Below are 17,721 nucleotides of genomic sequence, written 5' to 3' on the forward strand. Positions count from 1 at the left end.
TGATATTGGTGAATTTCAGGGAGTGGGTCATGGGCCCGCATAGGATGAAAAAATGCCAAGTGTGACCCATTGCTAGGTTTTCATCATCCTATGTGGAGGCCTAACCCTCTACCCAACGTCCTCCCATATCAAAAAAATATTAGTTAGACCAACTCAGCCAATTCCACCTTGACCCATAGCTTAGTGCAACATATCACATTCATAACATTATCCCACCAACTGGGGACCTTCAAGTGATTTTGAGGGAGGAATTGTGCTTTTAATCCTTGTAGAAGTGTTTTTAATGAGGAGGCCACATGGACATACTAGGAATTTCCATCACAGTTCATATGACCCTCATATATGCTTAAATTACAAATAGACTTGTTATGGGTCAATGGAGGCCACTAGACATTACAATTTAAAGGAGGAGTTTAGTCTCTTGATGTTCGTCCTTGATTTGTAGCAACAACCTATTTGTTTGGTGTATTACAAATGTAGGTATGGTATACTTTTGTTTATCCTTGCAATCATGTTGTATATGCATGCAATTTTATGGATACGTAGGAGCTTTAGTATTTTTTGGGTACACATTCAAGACAATTTATGTCATATTAAAAATTTATGATTTTTTTGGGAATGCATTCAAGTAAAATTTATGTCATATTAAAATGTTGAATTTTGATTGGAATTAACCCCTTCGCAATTTATACCACATGGATAGTGAAAATTGAGACTATAAATTTTATATTGAAATACACTTCCATTTGTATCTGGGTAAAAAACCTAAGATATGCAATCCTTGTCTCTCACTTGTGAAGCATAAAAAATAAAAATAAAAAAATTATGTTTTCATACCCATGCCTTGTCATCATGGCCTGCTAACTTCTCATCAGCAAGCCTATTAGTTTATCTACCAAAGTATTCACATGGAGTAGCCCTAAACTGAGTCTAGGATGAGCTTGTACATTCTTTGACAAGTTACTATATATAATGTTGTTGAGGTCTTCCAAGGATTATTATAACTCTAGAGTGGGGTGACCTCTTAGACATCTCTTGCACTATAATGTCATGTTATTGTAGTGTCGTTAAATCCTTTGTGAGTCTTCCCCCAAAAGGTTAAAAGGTGATCCCTTTAAGAGCCCAACTCTAAAGGGTAGATGCTTAGTGTAGTCAGACATTATCTATAAAGGAAGTAAGGCCAATATTTTCTTGAATAGAGCACATTTTTTATATTGCAGTCAAGATTTCAAAGGATTTAATCGATGTTGTTTTAAGTATTAAAAAACTTCCTACGGCAAAGAGAATAGGAATCATTGTAAAAAAACTATAGTGAAGCTTATGCATCACTCTTTGGACATCATCATCAATATTTGTCAATGATATCTGCCTGAAGATTAGGCACTGATTTTTAACATAAATAGTTGGCTCCATGAGGGGACAAAATCCCCCTTATGGGATGCTAAAAAATTCAAAATATTTGGTTCGGTACAAACCAAGAACAACCTTTATAATTTCTATCTAAATATTCATGAAAAATGTTGCAACAAAATTTGTTTCCTTTTCATGATGTTGATTCTCCTTATAATTGATATATCCCTCTAAATTTGCATATGCAATATCATCATCATGAGAATTCTTATTTTCCTTTTGAAATTATTAGCTTACCCTTCTATTGCTCTATTGACAAGGATAAATGACCCAACAAAAGTTTTAAGGGTCCTCTCCAGTATGAGATCGCAACCAGACCTCATGCTATTTGGGGTAAGAGCCCCATCCAAATTTTGGTCTGGTAACCATACTTGGTTTTAGATGATGTGAGATATTGAATAATTGTTATGACCAAAAGATGTAATAACTAAGCTAATAAATATCTAATTGTAAAAATGAAACTAATATAAACCAACTAAATACTGAAAGATAAATGAGGACAGGAAGAAATTAGCGAATAAACACAACAAATGATAAGTCAAGAAAACAATTGGCTAGTTTTTTGGCACTGAATGCTTAACTTACTAAAGAAAGTAAAGAATAGTTAGTCTTTGATATAATAAGTACTCATTGAAGAAAGATATAATAAGGAAATAGTAACCATGGAAGGAAAAACTATCTAGTTCATAGAATAGTCTATTGGCCATCAATAATAAATCTCATAGAATGCACACACAAATGAATTTAGGAAAGATTAGTCTAAAACAAAAACACATTGTATGCGAATTCATAATTACAAAAATTGCATTCTCAAGCTTCTCATCATTATTTCTCAATAGATACAAACTACGCCAACTTCCTAGATTTTATCTGTAAAGATTTCCAAAAGATCAAAATTCCTTCTTACTAGGAGTTTTACATTAGTAATTGCCTCTTTGGACTTTTGTGCTTCGATAGTGTACTTATAAATTTTCATATTTTTATTTTTATAAGAAATAAATTCTAAAAATCTTATAGAATTAAACTGATAGATGATATAATATGATTGGATCCTCTATTGGGACCTCCAAGATCTCCTAAAGATAGACTACCTAGATCTCAAATATTATGTAATAATTTCAATCCTACTTGGTAAGAACCCTTCCATGATGAAATGTCATTATGATCATGTGATGAGAAATAGTTTGTACATCCTTCTTCAATGAGACCATGAAGGAATTCAACATTGTTTGCTACTTAGAGGGCTCAACAATGCATTGCTTGAGATTGTCTTTGATGAGATTGTTAATGAAGACACTAAAAGATAATTCTTTAACATTCAACATGATCCAAATTTATGTAGGAACAAGATGAAATATAGATTTAAGCAGAAAAATAGATCTACAGTGAAAAATGAACTTCAATTCATTGATAATAAAATATTGAAAATTGTTTACATGCAGAATGTAAATAAACTCGCTCGGGTGATTGCATCTTATCTCTAAGAAGAGATGTCGCAGCTACATGCCTTTAAACTATGTTACAATAAGTCTCACGTGCCTTTTTATTATTGAGAAACAATGGAAAACCCCAAACATCCAAAAACCTAACCCTAGGAGATGAAGCACCAAAAGTTTGTGGGCCTCATTGGGGTTAGTTGGTACACCAACTTCCCAGGGTCGTAACTTTGGCATACAATATTTGTTTGACACGTACGATACCTCGTTAGAAATATGTATCCAAAGACTACAAATTTTAATTCCAAGCTTGTGTCGTGGCCTATAGGTTTGCTAAAAAAAACAAAAACAAAAACAAAACAAAAAACAAAAAACAAAACAAAAACATATTTTAGGGCCTCAAAACGGATCTAGGAGAACTCAGAACTCGAAAAACTACCAAAAAATAGTAAAGTTCTACAATTAAGGAAACTGAAAGAAACATTTCTAGGGGTCTAAGTGGAAAAGGTTGGTGGCCACCAATATCCACCTAGATCAGTCCTCCCTCCTTAGGAAGAAATGGTCCCCATTGCGTTGAGTTCCTCCATGAGATGGGGAAATTTTTGCTGAACTTGTTCCCTCGTGAGCCACTTGCCCCGGTGCAAGAGTTGGCCAGCTTTGAAAACTCGATATAATTGGATCCTCTATTTGCAAGTGTTTTTTATTTGTTTGTCCATGATCCGATCAGTGGTGATCTGTTCAATGGAGTTTGAGTTGATCTTTGTTGGTGTCAACTACTCAACAATGTCTGATGTGTCCAATAATGGTGGAAAGTATGGCCGAAGGTGGTCTGCATTGAATATGTTGAAAATGCAGCAAGAAAGTCTTAGTTTGACTTTGCCTTGGTCAAACTAGAGAAAATTTGAATTTCCACATCAACAAAAATCTTGGAGGTAGTTAACTGAGGTGACATGGCACTTGTCACTCAATTAACTCAGTTAATTCAAGTTCGAAGAGTTATAGTTTAGTTAAGGTCAGTTATCTCAAGTTGTTTTTAGGTAAACTAGTTCCAACTATTGGAGGAACTAGTGGAAGGTCAGTTGACAAGTGGGACTTCAGTCAAACTCAGTGATCATCCAGTTAACTGATCAATCAACCCAAAATAACTAGTGAATGCAGAGAATTCGAGTTCCCAAACTGTGGTGGAGATTCCAAGGTAGTATAACATTAGTTGTAGACTAAACTTGAGTATACATGTGTTGCATTCAATCAAGTGATAAACATTGGGAATTGTGCAAGCATTTTGGAGGAAATTCCTAAATAACAGGGGCCTAATTTCCTCAGTAATTGTGCAAGGAAATAGGGGCTCAAGCAAAGGCAGAAATTGATTAAGTTTGGGTTAGAGCTTCTCACTGAACATAGAGATGGGTTATGCACTTACAGGTTGTGCTTAGTTGAGAAAATCAATTGTAATATATCTCTATTCATCAAATTAATGCAAGCAGGAATTGGGGTTTTTAGCAGATGTTTTTACCTGCATGCAAACTAGACTCACCTGTTTGAAATCCAAGTCCATATTTATCCAATGGTGATCTTTGGATCTCAAGCAAGTTATCCAAGGCAGTCGTACTCTTCTCCATATTTCATTGCTTTCTCAAGGAAACCACTTCTTCTTCCAATTTCTTAGCCTCTTCAACCTTCACTTGGTATTTCTTCCACATACCTTCCTTAACTTTTTCAAATTCAACCAACTTGATCTTTAAGCTGACAATCTCTTCCTTGATCTTGACTTCCTTATCATCACATATCTACAATATTTTTTCTTGATCCTTGCATGCAGTTGTTAGTCTAGAAATTTCAACTCTGAGACCCTTAATAACATTCTCATCTCCACTAGTTAATTCAGCATAATTAAAATTTTAATCCTCAAAATTGTAAGTCAAAAGAAATTCATTAACAACTATATCTTTGGATTCATTTTTCTACAATACCTTTGGTTCTTGATCTTTTGGTTTCTGCACATTATTTGTTGAACCACTTGCACTAGGAAGATGATATTTTTTTGGTTTAGCCTCCTTATTTCGAAGGTTGTTGGCTTGATGGGGCCTAACCTAGGTTCAACGTTTATTAGCCAAACAAATCCCTACACTACTGGCCCTTTCGGCATTAGCTCGCGGAGCGCAGACCGAAGTCTCACCTGAATCAGTATGGGGGGATGCTCAAACCAAGTTTTTGCACCCTGAGATGGTTGTGATGTCGTTTGATTCACTCTATCCCTTCCTTTGCACAGGTCGCTTCGCTCTAGGTCTTGCAAGACGAGCCCTTTATTCTATCCTTCAATACCTCCGCGAAAGGGTATGATCGACCTTCGCGCTGCCCTAGCTTGCTGCTCAGGTACTTTCGCGTTGCTACGGTAGCGTGCCATGCAAATTCCCCAATTAGCCTAAGTAACTTGCTTATCTTATCAAACAATTATAGTTAACACCGCGTAAACAAATATTCGTAAATGCGTTCAATTATTCAATGTAATTGCATTCATTCGCGCATCACATAATCATAATAAAGAAAATTCATACATAACATATCAAGATGCATCAAGAGAGCAAAGACACAGGAATTGTCGAATATTTCTCTTTATTGATATCTCCCAAGTGATTATAGACTCTATCCACCCTATGCACACAGCTGCAGGGGTCCGCGCACTCAGTTGCAGACTTCTACCCTAGGCCTCTGCGCACTCAGCTGCAGAGCCTCTACCTACGCCACGACCCAAGACTTTACTTCTCTTCTTTAGAGCTACAACTATTTTACATTATGTCTCTAAAACTACTTAAAGCTTAGCTCTTTTTATACAATCCCATGGTCCATGGACCATGGGTAGATCTATTACAACCGACTTTACTTTAAAAAACTAAGGGTGGACTACCCTTTATGACACATGACACCTTTGCACTCCATGACCATAAAATGCGGAGACTTTACAATTTTATTACAAAATTTGACTCAAACATGGGCTTTTAGTCCCAAAACTACCCTTGGGGATCTCGCTCCCAACAGGCCCCCAACACAAACATTGTGACTCACCCTCGAGTCACTCGATAAGCACGGAGATCTTTGCACGAAGCCCATCCAGCTCGACCCATATGATCGCAACCTCAGCCGCGCACTGAGTTGCCGCTTGCTTTGCATCTTCCATTGTCTACTCGGTCGCTGCTCCTGCGATGTCAGCCTGAAGATTTTGCTACGTCGCTTGTAGAGTTGCAAACTTGCCTTCAATATTTCTTGTGACTACATAAGCTTCCTCTAGCCAGGGCTTTAGTCTCACCTTCAGCACTGCTTCCTTGTGCAGTGTTGTGTCCACCTGTTCCTTCAGCGACTTGGCCTCCTGCAGCTTGGCTAGCCTCTGTGTCAGTGCGACGGTTCGCGTTGTGCCCTTAACCTCATCGTAGCGTTGTTGTAGCTCATGCAGTTCTATCTCTAGCCTTTGTATATTGGAGTCCTCCTGCAAGCTTGTAAGGACCTCAAATGATATCTCAAACAATTACGTGCAATCTTCCATTGCACTATCCATCGTCGCTACTGCTTCTATGACAGTGGTCGCCCGTTGTTCCTTCACTTATGGAAAATTTGAAGGCTGGGCCCTCAACTGTAGCTTTGTGATTTGTAGGTTCAACTCTAATTGAACCCGCACCATCTCAGTCCGAGTGTCGCGCGCCCCTGTGGCCAGCTTGCGGATGCGTACCTCTACTGGCTCCTCCTCCAGAATGGCCAATTCTGGGACCATTCGACATGCCTCCTCAACGACTTGCATAATCCTCTTGCTATGATTGGTCGCCTCGGTCTTAGCGGCAATGACAACATTTCTATGTAGGGTCATCTGCTTGTTGTTGATCCATTGTTCGTTGATCACCTCGAGGGTGCAGTGCTCTCGATCCCTCAGTTCTGCAATTACTCCATCCTACAAGAGGTGGAGTGCTTCGCACAGAAGCGCTGCCAAGTTCAACCCAACTCCCTTCAGGGTGCTGACAGTGGGCTTGTAAGCCTCATTTTTTGTGGTCAATTCTCCATCCAATAGCACTATCGCACTGGAAGCCTTCGTGTGCAGCATATCGGCAGCCTCTGAAGTGTCGATAGCCAAGCTCGTAGACACCGTACTAACCTGCGACGCACAGGTCTGCAACTCCTGTAACCCGGTCTGGATAGGCCCTAGGATGATTTGTTGATGTTGTTCAAATTGATTCAGGGCCTCCGCGATGACATCCCTTACTGTGTCACCGATATCATGTAAGTCGCCCTCTATCAATGTGATAGGGTCCAACAAGGTCTTGGTCGCATTTGATTTCTTCATGGACCCTCCCTTCTCTAGCTCTCTTGGGCACTTAATGCGGGCGGATGTCTCCTGAGGGTCTGCGTCGTGCTGTTCTGTTTCTTCATCTTCTATCTCAGGTGAAGGCGACCTCGCGCCTTTATCAGAGCCACGCTCTGTTCCACTTGTTTGCTTTCCTGCATGCTCTGCCTGGGCCTTATTAGTGGCCTCCTTTTTCCTCTTCTCGACTAGTTGCGCCATCTTCAGCTTGGTCTCCTCTTTCTTCTTCTGCGCGGCGGACTTGCTTCCGCCCACTACCAAGTCTGTGGTAGTGCACCACTCCACTGACCATTGATCAAGCACCGCATCAATGGCATCATCCGTGGCCAGATACGACAAGTCGTACCACTTCTGCGTAGGGTCCTTCTGCGCCCTGATGGATATTCGATGGAAATCGACTTTAAACAAGACTTAGCCATACAGGTTGGCATACACCGTGGGTGACAATCACAGCTTGCGATTGATGGCCATCCTGATGTTCATCTCCATCAAGATCCAGAAGATCTTGCTATCTTAGACTCGCTGCGCGTCCTTGGTCACCCACAACGAGGTGTACTTTGCTGCTTCAAGGAGGTCTGGCATGACCGAAGGGAACTGGTTGTCCTCTGGTAGCTCCCATGCTACCAGCACAATCGACAGCAAGAGCCACGTGTAGTGGAATGTCATGTTGAGCTCTTGTGCTTCGCGGCAGTTCGCCGGGAACTTTCCACAAAGGTAGTCCAACTAGTTAAACTGGACTCCTTCAACGCGCTGCTATGCAAGCGCGACAACAGGTGTTGGCACCTCATCGGCGTGACAATTCCTCATTACCTTCCCTGCGAGGATCTGTGTAGCTACCTTCACAACGGGGTCACAGATGCTAGAGATAGCGTACCCGCGCGGCCTCTTCACCAACTTGAATTTTTTCTTCATTGACTTTGCGAGAGCCTGCTCACCACCCTTTCCGCCAAAGATCATGGTTGGATTCTCACCTATATACGGTAGGTGCGTTATTCAGTGAATCAACCTATCTATGATGGGTCTTAGCTCCTACAGCCACAAACACCCGTCATGCACCAAGCACAACATCTGCTTAATGACCAAAATTGTCACCGGGGTGCGGTTATAGTGCGACACCCAGAGCAGGTTGAGAAACCCTGCCTTCTCTACTCCCTTGAGCCACCCCCGCGGCTCCAATGCAGTCATTCTTGTATTCGTATCTATGATGTGGCGTATCAGCTGCTTAGTCGCCAGGTGTGGGAACTTCTCATGGTCTGCCAAGTCCTAGTCTTCAAGCTTCAGTAGGGGCACTTGAGCCAAGTACGGACCGTCGAAAACAATTTCGTCCGGCGGCAAAGGGGTTTTCAGGGGAGTCTTACTCTCATCAATGTTCTTTGGGACCTTGTACTTAGGCTTGCACGAAGGGACATACTTCGGAAAACGCGTAATAGGGTCTACACCCTCGGCTTCAACCTCCTCCATTTTCGTTCCCGCATCCTCATCGTCGATCGAGATGTCTTTGATATCTTCCTCCTCTAGTTCTAGGTTTATAGCCTTTCCTTTCTCCTGTGCAGTGGGCTTTGGTGCATTTCTCCTTGGCGATGTATGCACTGGTATGGCAGGCTGCTTGCCCTTCTTGTCCTTCACGATTTCCTTGGTTGGGGTTGGCTTCGATCTCGGTGTTTTCAGTGATTTAGGGACCTTTTCCAATACTTTGACCACTTCCGGAGCAACTACGTCTGCCTCTCTTTCCATTTCCTGTGCCAGCTCCTCTACTACTTGTTCGGTATTTATAATTTCTGGGGATGCTCACATGAATTTATGCAAGAATTCTTGTGTTTCCATCGGCAAAGTCTCAAATACCTTAGTATCTATCAGAAGCTCGTATTGCTTGCGATTCATATGCGCTTGAGAACTCAACAACTCAATTCTAAAAATGGCAAGTGTTTCTTGTTGGACAACCACTTGTAATTTATAGGGCATTTTGAATTCAAATCCGACCGTTCCCCCCAAATTCAGTTCATTAATGCTGGATTGGCGGCATTTTTTCAAGGATCTGAGCCATAAATTTCGTCTTAAATACCGCCCGCCTGCTCCATTTGTCCTCACTTCTACCTTCAAGTCATGAACAGTGACTTTAACGGTCACTTTCCAGCTGACCTGCATGATTTCTCCCTGGGTAGCACAACTCCTTCCGCACTGTCACAGACCCAGTGACACCTCCTTGCTTTGCACCATCCGCTAATCATGCAGCTCCCCAACTCGGGCAGTGTAGTTTATAGTCTCGCGCCTCCTTTCAGCTGCCTAGAGCGCTAAGACTATGCTACCTTCATTTAGACACATGGCCGGACTGCTGGTGTATGGCTTCAAGCAACTGCCATTCACCTTTCCTTGGAAGGGTTCTCCATTCTATTTGACCAACTGCACCGCTCCTCCATCGGTAATTTCCTTGATGACATAGGTCTCTAACCAGTGCATTCTAAATTTCCTTGGAAATTTATCAAACTTACTATCATATAGAAAAACCACGTCATTTACCTTAAATGTGCATAGCTTAATGTGTCGATCATGCCATGCCTTTTCGCACTAATTTTGGACCTGTTGGTGAAATCCAGCTAAAAATCTCTCTTCCTCAAGCTCATCCAGCTCTACGAGCCTTTCCTCTAGGGATTCACGACCCATCATACCTGGGAGTGCTTCAATGCGCAGACTAGGCACAATATATTCCATAGGCGTTACCGCTTCAACACCATAGACAAGCCTAAAGGGGATTTTTCCAATCAACTTCTTGCAGGTTGTTCGATAATCCCATAGTACTGCAAGTATGCGTAAGTCCCAATAACTTTGCTAAGCATTGTAAACTTTGGTCAGCGCATTCTCAAGCACCTTATTGAATGCTTCCACCATCCTGTTAGCCTGCGAGTGATAAGGCGTGCTCTTCTGGTGATATACTTGAAATTCCTCTGTCAGCACGTTGATTGTCTCATTCAGGAAGTGTGTACAGTGATCACTCATCAAGATCTTCGGACATACAAATCCTGTCAGTACATGCTCAAAGAGGAAATTTGTAGCGGTCGTGCATGTGCAATCCTTCACAGGTTGTGCCTCTACCCAACGAGTCAAATACTCCATCGCAGTGATAATGTACCTTGCTCCTGTCCTTCCTTTGGGGCTGAATGGGTCCCATAAAATCTATTGCCCATTTCTCAAAGGGTTGCAACATCATCTATGGATTCAAAGGCATATCATCCCTCCGCGATGGTTTTCCAGTCCTTTGACACACATCACACGCCTTGCAATATGATTTTGAGTCCTGATGGAGGGTTGGCCACCACAACCCTGCGCATAGAATCTTTTGCGCGGTTTCTTTTCCTACATAATTTCCTCTCACGACGCCCCCATGAGCATCTTCAAGGATGCTACTTCTTTCAAAATCAGGTACATACCATCACAATATCTCATCAGTCTCCATCTTGTATAGATGCCCAGCAATGACAGAGAAATCTGTCACGCCACTACTAATTCCTTCTTCTGCTAGACAGTGTATCCTTCCAGTGCAATACCTGTTGTTAGGAAATGTATTATATCTTCAAAATAACCATCCGAGACGTGCACTGCAAATAGTTGCGTCAGGTAATCCTTCTTCCAAGTTAGTGGGTTCTTCCCTCGTTTCGATGCGCAACAGATGGTATGGTCCCGCGTTCATTTGTCCAAGCTTCAAAATATCTTCAACATCATATTTTTAGAACAATAAGAGCCACCTGCAGATTCTCCGCCCCAACACAAGCTTATTGACCAGGTACTTCAGCGCGGAGTGATCCGTATACATCTTAAAATGACCTCCCACCAAGTAGTGCATAAAATTCTGGAGCGCATACACCATAGCTATCCCTTCGTGCTCAGTGGTGGAATAGTTCTTCTTTGCTTTGGATAATCTTCAGCTCACGAACGCAATAGGATGGTCCAATCCTTCTCCACCGGCCTGTGTTAGTACTTCTCCCAGTGTTATACATGATGCGTCGACATGTACATGAAACTCTTTCTTCCAATCCAGGAAGACTAGAATCGTCGCGGTGACCATCTTTTCTTTGAATACATCCAAGCTCTTTTTACATTCCTCGTTCCAGCAGAATGTGACATCCTTCTTCAACAATTTCTCCATAGTCACGGTGATCTGGGCATAGCCTTTGATAACTTTCTGTAATATCCTCTATGCCCCAGGGTAGCACGCAGCTACTTTACACTCCTCGGTGCTTCCAAGTTCAATATCACCGCTATCTTTGTGGGATCTACCATCAGTCCCTATCTGCAAACCACATGCCCCAACAGGGTCCCAAAAGGAACACAAAACAAACACTTCTTTAGATTGAGCATGATCTGATATCTTCAACATGTATCCAGCATTAGGAGCAAGCTTTCTACATTGCATTTTACCAACCCAAACATGATCCAGTCATCAAAATATACCTCCAGGAACTTATGAATAAATTCCTTGAACGCAGCCACAACTACTTGTGAGAAGATAATAGGTGCATTCTTCAATCCAAACGACATTACAATGTACTAAAAGCAACCCCACTCAGTCACGAAGGTCATTTTTCTCCTATCCTCTAACGCAATTTTGATCCGGTGGTACCTAGAGAACCCATCAGTGAAGGAATATGCTTCCTGCCGCCTACATTGTCCAAAACTTCATCAGTGAACAGAGTTGGGAATGGATCATGTACACAAGCGTCATTCAACTTTCTGAGATCCACGCATATCCTTATTTCATCCTTCCGCTTTTTCTCCTGTACCACCATTGGGCTTACCTAGTTAGATTCTTCCACAAGCTCAATGATGCATGCCTCTAGCATCTTGTCTAGCTCTAAGTGGACCTTCTCCTTATATTTCGGATTGAGACGATAAGGTCTTTGCTTAACTGGCTTCGCGTCGAGCTTCAATGTAATCTTCATCATTCCTAGGTCCCCAATTATTCCCTTCAAATCTGTAAACTTGGTAGGGAATAAATCCTGGTATTCGCGTAGCAATTCAGCGACCTTATCCACTGTCGCATCGTCCCAGTAGTCTCCAATCTTTGCAAATTGGGTTCGGCCTCCATACCAATGTTTACTTGTTTCGTTTTCAATGGCACGATTATATCAGGGTTCTCAATCTGCGGTCCTTCAACCTCGCGGTGACCTTCTGTTTCCGGAATTTGAATCTTTCGTGGATCCTCATCTTCTTCTTCAGCAATCACGTTATAGCATTCTAGCGCGTGACTTAGCTGAGTAGCTCACTCAGGCTGAATCAGGTCCAAAGGATCCTATGGTATCTGAAAGATAGCTGCTTTCACTTCTTGTAGTGCCTCATCAATATAGTCAAACCCGTCTTCAAAATTGAATGTAATTACAAAGCCCTCGCGCAAAATATCCCATTCACCTGTACCATGGAGGAGCTCTATTTCTACATACCAATTCATTGGGACAAAATCCAGGATATGACAGAACAAGTGCACCCGTTCAGGTTGGGGTTTTTCTCCATAAGCCTGGGCCCATTTGCCCAAATGCGTGCGCAAATCACCCTACCCATCATACTTGTCTATCATTCGCATCTTAGGCTTCCCGAATAATGTTCTCATCATCCTCCTACATTTGCACCAATCATCAAAGTTTCCTTTATGCGTACCCCACCATCTTGCTGGCGTAGCGCATAGTGCCCCGTCCAACGCGTGTAAGCGCTGCTTTTCTGGTACCTCCCTTTAAAATGCATCCAAAAAGACATATACCTCATTCAGCGTAGTCACTTCATGTAACCAATTCTACCAACGTTCTAACTCTTCATCGGAGTCCGAAGTGCAGGAACCCTCACAATCCCATGTAATTCGTCTATCCGCGGTGGGATTCACCCAATATTGGTCTCACGCTTTTATCTTATAGATACAGTCCAAATCGTCATCATTCTCATAATCACAGACTGGTTCCGTATAGCGCGATCCTTCAGTAGGATCTAGAGGTACTATTACGCGTAGCGGTTTCTTCTCAAAGATCATCTTCCGCTTCTTTAGATTGAGTACCCTATTCATATCTGTATCCCAATCAATTCCCAGGAGTGCAGGATAGGGATTGTTGTCATCCACTATCTCTATTGCTTCAAAGTCAACTAGTGCGCTCGAACCTTCAATATCCACAGTCACCCCCTGCAACTGCCCCATGAGGATGATCTCCTGCTGATTGGCCATCCTTAGCTGAATTGAAGACCACTGCAGCATGGGTTTCGTTCCCAAGTCTTCTTTGGTAGGACATTCGCATCTAACCCCAGGTCCAAAATGACATAATCCACTTCATACTCTCCTATCTGCGCGGTCAGTCTCATCTCCCATCCCATTCTTGTTTTATGCTTGCCAATCTTTCATACTATGTGCATCTCACCTGGCATGGTTCCATCACATCTATTGATGAGCTCTTGTAACCCTTTCACAACCTTAATATCGCGCAGTAACTTCATACAGGTCTCCAAGAAAGTTGTGAGCATAAAGGGGTCCATCTCTTGCTCAGGCTTATCCTTACTTCTTGAGGTGGAGGCCTAACCGAATCTCTTCTTAGCTTCCATGAAGGTTTCACGTGCATGCTCCAAATCAAACTCAGCCTCCTTCGCTGAAGCTTTGCGGACCCATGTATTGCCTTCTCGTTGATTCCCATTGTCATCTCTTATCGTGATTCCACTGCTGAGCACTATGTTTATGTTTGAATCCTCTTCACATAGCTCAGACCTCATCATCTGCAGGTTTTAAGTCGGTGGAGGTGGTAGTGCCCCTTTGTCATGTATCCTAGCTATCAGTGTAGGACAATCTTCTATTTCATGATTAAATAGCGTGTAATACTTGCACGACGGATGTGTTGGGTTAGAGCAATCGCTCGCATAGTGTGCTGGTCCTTCGTAATTGTAGCAGATCAACTGTCCTCGACCTCTGCCAGGTCCTCCTCCGCCTTGGCCTCATCCACACCCCTGAAATCTTGTCCGCGCCATCCCTACACTTTGGTCAAGGAGTCGCGTTTCTACCTGAACCCTATAGGCGAGAGTTTTATCCATCATCAAATCATAACTTCTGCAATTATGCTCATTATGCCCTACCGACCTACAAAAGTTGCAGAACAGTTGTTGTGGTGTCTATACAAACTTCTACAGCAAATGACAGTTATCCGTGGCATGTTTTCCTGCTACCTGACAGATAGCGCATCATAATGCAGGCCCTGCTCTAGGTCCTACTTGAGCTTCTGGTCTTAAAGGCATTGGTCCTCCTCCTGCAATGTAGTTCGCAAAGATCAGGCAATGGTCCTTGTCATGTCCCTGACTATTTCATTTCAAGCACCATATCTCCTTGTGCACCTCTGGTTGAACCATTCTGTCCCGCTTCAAACTTTTCAACTCAAGGCACAAATTCTTCAATTGTGCATGAATCTGCTGAACCCCCAGGTTTGGATCTTGCATCAGAGTTTCATGTAGTCTCATGGCAATCTCCAAGGCCTCCGCCTCAGTGGTTATCTTCTGTTGTGACAGCACGACCCTTAAGTGTGGCGATAGCAAAGCCACAAACCACTTGCGATGTTGTCCGTCTATCAAATTCATGTTGGCTTTGCGGATTGTAGACTTCAACCTCTGATCTAGTCCCAAGGCATCTCGCCTAGTTTCATCGCGATTTCTTTGAATCCCACAATCGATTATGCCTTAGATTTAGGGCTACTAAATTCTCTATTCAATGTTGTTTGGATGTCTGCCACTCCAATAATTGGGTTTTCATTAGAGTACTTGATATACCAAGTTAGTGTGCGATCTTGAAAATCACTAACCAACGTCACCTTCTTTATATGATCATCTGTAACACCTTGAGCTTCCCATACATCTTTCACAATGAACCAGAATTGGTCTGGGTCCTCATTTCCCAAGCCTTTGAACAAAGGAAGCTTCACTGAATTTTCCATATTGAACTGTGGCGGAGGTGGAGGTGGTATGGGTGAAGTCGCAGGTGATGATCGTGAAGTTGGAGGTGGTGTGGGCGGAGATGGTATTCGCGGGAATCCTTGTCTAATTAACTGAATAGCACTTCACGGAGAAACCTTCACTATCCCTTCCTTATCACCTCGCGAATGTGAAATCAATGGACTATACTCTAGACCCTTTTTTCCTTCGTTCCTGTAGGTTTTTCCACTTCGCGTAGTTCCGAACATCAAGGTAGTTTCATAACGCGTTTTTCGCACAATAGAATTTTAATCCATGTATTCAAAGATTTCATGTACTTACCTCGTGGTCCTTTGAAAACACACTACTCCGCCTCGCTGTAGCTGACTAAGGTGTCGAACGCGATTCAGTCACAAATACTCCTATGATGCGATCGAACCAATGATCGGCATCGCGAGTGATCTTGTCCTCCGATGCTTCCAATTTCTGTACTAGCTCCGGGGTCCAAACAATAGGACCATCAAGTTTCCACCTTCCTTGGCTATTCGCTAGCTTCACGATCCACTCGTAAAACCGGAAAGGAGAAGGAAAAGATCTTGTGGATCTCTGTACACAGGTACATGTCCAACCACTGTTCTTTTTTTAGTCGCGGGTTTTTGTTCTCCTGTGCTACGAATTCATGGATCTTCCTATCCAACCAGTCCTTGGTCTCCTTCTTAGTTGGATTCCAATGATACGATATCGCACATCTCTTATGCAAATTCCGGTCTCGGAAACGGAACCATTTGTTGGCTTGATGGGGCCTGACCCAAGTTCAGCGTTAATTAGCCAAACAAATCCCTCCACTACTAGCCCTTTCGTCATTAGCCCGCAGAGTGTGGACTAAAGTCTCACCCGAAGCAGTATGGGGGGATGCTGGAACCAAGTTTCCCCACCCTGCGATGGTTGTGATTTAGTTTGATTCCCTCTATCCTTGCCTTTGCGTACGTCACTTCGTTCTAGGGCTTGCAAGACAAGCCCTTTATTCCGTCCTTCAATACCTCCACGAAAGAGTATGATCGACCTTCACGTAGCCCTAGCCTGCTGCTCAAGTACTTTTGTGCTTCTATGGTAGGGTGTCGTGCAAATTCCCCAATTGACCTAAGTGACTTTCTTATCTTATCAAACAATTATAGTTAACAACACGTAAACAGATATTCGTAAATGTGTTCAATTATTCAATGCAATTGCATTCATTCACACATCACATAAGCATAATAAAGGAAATTCATACATAACATATCAAGATGCATCAAGAGAACAAAGACACAGGAATTGTTGAATATTTCTCTTTATTGATATCTCCCAAGTGATTACAAACTCTATCCACCATGCGCACACAGCCGCAGGGGTCTGTGCACTCAGCTGCGAAATTCTACCCTAGGCCTATATGCACTTAGCTGCAGAGCCTCTACCTACGCCATGACCCAAGACTTAGACTTCTCTTTTTTAGAGCTATGACTCTTTTACATTGTGTCTCTAAGACTACTTAGAGCTTAGCTCTTTTTATACAATCCCATGGTCTGCAGACCATGGGTAGATCTCTTACAACTGACTTTACTTTACAAAATTAAGGGTGGACTACCCTTTATGACACATGACACCTTCGCGCTCCACGACCACAAAATGCGAAGACTATACAATTTTATTACAAAATTTGATTCAAATATGGGCTTTTAGCCCCAAAAATTCCCTTGGGGGATGCTGCTCCCAACGAAGGCCATTCCTTTTTTGAAAAAAAAACAAAAAAAACAAAAAACAAAACAAAAAAAAGACAAAAAACAAAAAAAATCCAATTTCGACCAACAAATCCCAGATCTACTCTCTAGCAGTCAAGCTCCAACCAAGATCCCCACTCTAATACCAATTATTGGAAACCTTTAAGCACTACTAGGGGGGGGGTTGTGAATCAGTAGTGTGATCTATATATTATTTTTTCCTTTTGTTAAATTCAATTATTGAATCACACATATATTAGCAACATCTCATTAAACATGTACATTGCATAAATATAACTGAAAACCATAAGCAACAATATAAGAAATAAGCAATGCACACAATCACATCAATCACACATGAGACACAAGATTTCTGGTGGAAACCTTTCTGGCAGAAAAACCACCCCTGTTTCTGCTGCACTACTTTGAAATTATATTATGTCAATCAATTTGTCTTTTACATAGCTTGATGACTCCCATCAACATGGAGACTCGACCTCATATACAGAATGCCAACACTGATCAACTAGGAGACTCGATACTACTGATCAACTCGGAATACTTTGTCCTTTATGGACCTACGAACTACCATTCACTGAAGGCTACCATGGTCAATGATCCTCGCCCAACTCCGATTGGACTATCCAACTACCATTGGATGAGAAATTGTTTCGTTCGCTAAAGCTTCAATATCACTGCTCCACTCGCATGAAGTCACTACTCCTCAAACATTATGCAGACCTCCTTTCATCTATATTTAAATTGGATCCAAGACGCTCCTCTCAAAAAGAATTCAGCGGTACATACATGCTCTCAACAGAAAAATCTCATCATCATAAAAAATAATAAAATCCAC

Source organism: Pinus tabuliformis, chromosome 7 (genome assembly GCF_031772625.1).
Source record: "Pinus tabuliformis cultivar Carrire ecotype Pingquan chromosome 7, CPIR1, whole genome shotgun sequence".
Lineage (NCBI taxonomy): Eukaryota > Viridiplantae > Streptophyta > Pinopsida > Pinales > Pinaceae > Pinus > Pinus tabuliformis.